The sequence below is a fragment of the Harmonia axyridis genome, chromosome 3 (assembly GCF_914767665.1).
Source record: "Harmonia axyridis chromosome 3, icHarAxyr1.1, whole genome shotgun sequence".
Lineage (NCBI taxonomy): Eukaryota > Metazoa > Arthropoda > Insecta > Coleoptera > Coccinellidae > Harmonia > Harmonia axyridis.
Window position 1 is genome coordinate 36,758,983 of NC_059503.1, and position 6,000 is coordinate 36,764,982.

The following is a 6,000-nucleotide window of genomic DNA, read 5'->3' on the forward strand; positions in this document are numbered from 1 at the left end:
ATCTCGCGTTTTATAAGTCCGTTCGGATTCCACCAGATGATTTTGAAAAGATGGGTTTTGTGATTAGTTGACTCAGTTTAACCTCAAAACACGACATTGACAGGAAGACTACGTGAGCGACACAAGAAACGATGCGGAAATCAAGGGAAACGGGACCAATAGCCTTAAAATCCAAGATGACTGGTCCCTTCAAAAGTCAAAAAAATCTTAAAGTTTTTCATGAGTACGGTGTTAGAATCCTGCGAGAACACAATTCAACAAATTTGTTTATAAATGTTGAAAAATGGCTTCAAAAAGAACAGAAGAACGTGGTGTTGAGTATGGACTAGCCACAATCAAACGGCGGTGGTCATGGTGAATATGCCAGAAAAAGAATCAGTGAGAGGATGATCAGTTGTATTTTAAACTTTTTCGATTGGTGTTGTCAGTTTTTGAGCATTTGTTCATCCATACGCCAATTGCAGCCTGGGATATCACATACCTGAATATAGTTGTATGTGTGGTCGCAAAGGTTGTGATTGGCTCATAAATTAACGAGCGCTGGAAGCTCCTGATTTCACGCAAGTACTTTCCTCATTTTTTATTTCATTAGAATTAAAAAAAGCCCTTCCATGTTTCCAGCATATCGAGCACGACATGGTGAAAAATGTGTTTCCCAAAATAAAATGAAAGGTATGGGTTTGTTCCATTGAAGTTACACATACGAGGTCTGGCTATTAAATAACGAGACTGGTTAGGAAAAAGGGTTTTATTATAAAAATTATTCTACATTCGAATGCTTCCCTTCAATATACTCCCCTTTCCTCGCCACACATCTTTCCATACGTTTTTTCCATTGATCGAAGCAGTGCTGGAAATCTTCTCACGGTGCCAAATCTGTCGAGTACGGCTCGTGTTCGAGCACTGGAATGCGCTTACCGCCTACCGGCCAAATACTGCTTCACAGATAAAACACTGCTTCACAGATAGCGCATTGAAGGCACGTGCGTTGTCCTGGTGCAAAATTCACGAGTTGTTCTTCCACAACTCCGTTCTCGCAGTGTTTTCAAAACTGTGTAACGAAGTCTGATTATTCCAATAGGAATGAGCAGGCTCCGTCTAAAGAATATTTCATTATTTTCCGTTCCAATTAATCATTCTGATATATTCCGTAAATAATGGAATTAATTTATTAATTGTTCACCGCAATAATGAATAAGTCCATGCCTCATGTTTTTCATCCGACCAGGATCTCGAATTATCGGATTGAAATAATATAAGAAATTATTGATTTCGGCGTTTTTGCCACCGATATAATTTTTTCCAGATGTTAAATTGCGTTCCGTATAGAGAATTTTCTCGAAAAACGAGGTTTTTGTCGACATGAGGAGTCACGTGGACTGAATTTTTTCACCGTCCCCCACCGAAGTTATAAAAGGGGGTAACCGGCCGAAAATCAGTATTCAGATTCAGATATCAGATTTAGTAGAAATTCAGTTGTATTCAGATATCAGATTTATTAGTAGAAATTCAGTATTCATTCAGATTTTAGAGTTGTTCAGATTGAGATTCAAGTTCAGTATTCAGAGTAGTTAAAAACATTGTGGTTAAAAAGTGAAATCAAGCGGTTTAGTAGTGATGAAATTGGTAATTGAACGCTAGTAGCTCAGAGGAAAGAAAAGATAGAGGTGCCTTATAGCATTTGTTGACATCGCTATAACATTTTTGTTTACAAACACTTATAATGTACTGCGTTGCCATTCTGAGGAAGAAGTAATCTTTTCTCCGTTCTGTGGCATAGATGTTTTGCGAATATTCTGAGGATTTGGCAACACGGTTCTGTTGTTGTTATTGCACGTGTCAACTAGAGGTGCGTTAAGGGTTAACTGTTCATTTTAATTTCACGTTTGTAATCGGCGTTATTTCATACAAGTTTGTCAATTTTAAGTTACATATTGTTAATTTTAATCATGGTAAATACTCGAAAAACATGTATAGTGAGTAAAACATCGGAAATGAAAACCTAACCTATCATAGGTAAGTTCACGTTTTGAGTCCATAGGCGTAGAATATATCTCGTCTATGGCGTAGTATTTGTGAGATATCGAAAACTTAATTCAATGCTAACATTTGTAGGTTTCCTTCAAATAGAGAATTTAGCAAAATATGGTGCCACGTATTAATATTGCAAATGAACAATTTGCCGAAATATGCATATGTTTGTTCCAAACATTTCAGCACCGGAAACTTAATAAGAGGCAGTAAGAGAACCATTGACTACGCCACTGAAATGTTTACCGCCCCTCTAGTTGTCAATTTTGCAGGTTTGTTGTTGTCCTATCTCACTTTATCATCATGCTGTTGCAATTGATTACAATACAACGCTATTTACTTCTAAGGGCACCTCTATCTTTTCTATCCTCTGAGGCTAATAGTCTCAAATTCGTTTCTGGGGCCAACATTCAGGGAAAAATTCTCCGTGAGAATTATTTCGCCGTGAAATATTTAAAGTTGTTCATTCAAGTAATTTCTTCAAACTAAGATCGTGTTCTACATTGTGGAGAGTAAAAGTCCCGCGAAATATTACCAACCAGGGATTTTGTTTCTACCCTCCGCACTGAGAAACGGTGATTTGTTCGACTTCGCAGTGATTCTGCCATTTTCGTCAATCAGCTTAGGTATCTGTTATTTTCTGGGGAGTCCGTTAATTTTCCTTGTTGCTTTTCAGGGGATTTCATTTCATAGAGACATCGAGAGGCTGGCGTACCGGTGGAGTTATCAGCGCGAAATGATTAGTTTTCATTCCTTCTCGACTCCGCATATCCACGTACTCATCTCCATATTATAACCTGGCGCCCGGATCCGACTAACTTGTTAAACGGTTCTGACTGATATTAAATTGGTGAGGTAAGGACACAGTAGTTGTAGACAGTACAAATTATCTCAGTAACCGAATTCAAGTATACATATTGATACAGTCTATACTTTTTCTGATTTACCGTTTTGCTGAGATTTTCTGTATTGTAAAATTGAATCAGTAAACTTATTAATTCTTTTGCGTTGTTTGTTACTTGGTCACCGCTACCATCCTGGGTGACACCGAATCCTGTCTTCACTAAGCTACCCTGGTAAGGTTTGTCAATTTCTCCCTAAAGGCGGCCACTCACGAGTAGGGCTGGGACTTTTTGGCCTTTTTGTATACGAATATTCATTCTTAAATTTATTCGATTATTCGAATAATTCATTCAAACAAATATTCATGCTTGATTATTCATGAGTAGTCATGAATATTCAACTATTCGTTGAATATTCAACGAGTATTCATTGATCATTCAGTGATTATTCAATGAATATTCAGTCAATATTCAGTGATTAAACTCATGTTTTAATGAACCAATTAAATACGAGCGTTTTGATGAGTGAATATACTCTTGACGACGTGGTATAATCGTTTTGGTGTTTCGTCTCTCACCATATTGCGATCATTTCCACAGTAACGTAATTGGACGTTCGTCAAAAAAAAATAAAAGTCAAGCTCAGTGAAATGTCATTGAAATTTGCAAAAGGCAGCGCTACCGCTACAGTTATAGTTCAGTAGTACTCTGGTTTTACGTTTTACCGAAAAAATTGTCATATTTTTATAATCAAATTGTCGTTCGGTAAATGCAGAAATTATTTTTATTACATGACAACGTACAAAATACAATGGATCCTTAAATAGACGCAGTAAAACCTTTGCTGGGACAATACAATCTACATAGACCCATAACAGGTCTACAGGTACAAAAAGAATAATCAAGCGGATTTTGAGAACATCCTTCAAGAATACACTTCGTATTCAATTATACGAAATTTTCAAAAAACTTTGTTTACTGATTCAGTCTTTTTAGAGAAGGATGTTACTCCAGTTGATCTGTGTACATTTTAAAACCTCAGATTTGAAAGAATAGAAAGATTCGTCGGTTCGCAATTCAGAATCAAGCAATATTTGACCACTGAAATAGAGTAATGTCTAGAAATGACAATGCATACGGAATAGGAAAGCAAAACTCTGCAATCGATAAAAGAGACGGTATTAGATTTCGAATGTAGCAACTTATATTATTATTATTAGAACTTTTTATTGCTAAATTCATATTTTAGAATCTTAAATTCCATCTTTATATTTTTTCATTGATGAAATCCCAATTCTATTAATTTTTCTTTGGATCGTTTCTACTATAAAATGAATAATTTTAATTCAATTGTATCTATCAATTTCAATATATGTAATTTCCAGTAATTTTAATATAAATAAAACGATTGGTCCATAGTGAATAAAAAAACCCTGTTTTATTATGTTATTTTCAAAATAACGTGTCTCAGCAGCTAAGCCATTGTTTTAATCATTTCTGAATAGTGAGTTAAGTGATCATTCAAACTTTCATTTGTAACTTCACAAATGATTCATAAATATCCAACTACTCACTGAATAGAAAACTTCTCACTGTATAATCAGTGAATACTCAACTATTCACTGATTATTCATGAATAGAAAATTAGTCATTGATTATTCAACTATTCAGTGAATACTCGACTATTCACTGATTATTCATGAATAGAAGAGTAGTCATTGATTAATTATTCAACTATTCAGTGAATACACAACTATACACTGAATATTCGAATATTCATGAATAATCGAATAATTTAAAATGCATTTATTCGAATAATCATTCAATGAATATTCGAATATTCAAATCATTCATTCATGATTCCCAGCCCTACTCACGAGGCTCCCATAGTCGAGCGTTCGGGTAATTTTACAGTCAGACAGCTCGGGACACGGCCGCACGACCGTAAATCATAAAATGAACTTGACTGCCCTACTGGAATCTCTTCGACGCCTGCTTCCAAACGCTCGAAAAAACGCCTCGTGAGTGACGGGTATAAAATTGGCTGGCGCTCGAGATAATACTGCAAGGTGCTGAAGGGCACTGTCAGAGGCGCGCCGTGACGCAAGCCAGCGTTACAACTGACAAATAGTAAGTCTGGTTAACAGTCTGACCCTCTGGAACGCATTCAGTCATCATGATACCGTTAATGTCGAAAAAAAAACGATCAACATTGACTTGAATTTTGATTTGGATATCTTTGCTTTTTTGATTCAGGGGGATTCAGGCGTCTTCCAATGCATCGATTGCCGCTTTGTTTCAACATCGTATGGAAAAATCCACGTTTCATCGCAAGTAATAATGTTTTTCATCATTCCGGAATCATTTTTTAACCTTTCAAGAAAATCTGAGCAGACCTGTTGACCCAAGAGCTTTTGTTCAGGAGTCAGGTTTTTTGGCACCATCTTCGCACAGACTTTTGTCATGTATAATTCCTCGTGTAAAATTTGTCTAACCGTTTCTTTATCGGCGTTTACAACCTCGGCAATCATCCGGATGTTCATTCGACGACCTGCACGCACAATTTGGTTGATTTTGGTCACTGTTTCCGGAGTTGAAACAGTCTCAGGGCGACCTGGGCGTTGGTCATTTTCAGTGCTTTCTCAGCCCTCTCTGAAGCGCTTACACCACTCAAAAACACGCACACGAGATAGAGAATTGTCCCCATAGGCCTCTTGCAATAATTTATAGCACTCAGTCGTTGTTTTTTTCAATTTAACGAGAAATTTGAGATTGATACGGCGCACTCTAGACGGGCAGTCTCGTTATTTAATAGCCAGACCTCGTAGTGTATGGACATTGCATGAATTGGTCTCTTGCGCGCTCTTCGAATTTCACAGAGAACACAACTCGAAATACACGTATGTGTATCTTTGGTTATTTACACAACGTATCTGCTACAATTTCCGAGTTCCAGGATACTTTCAAACAAACTATTACTGGAAAGCGTTGACTGATCATTTAATATGAATTCTACATCGGTTGAGTACAAGCAGAATTGGAATTTATTATAACTTGATGATTTTCAGAGTTGGAAATGTAACAACACATCCACAATTTGCTCGATTTTGTCGGACTGGGAGCGTGG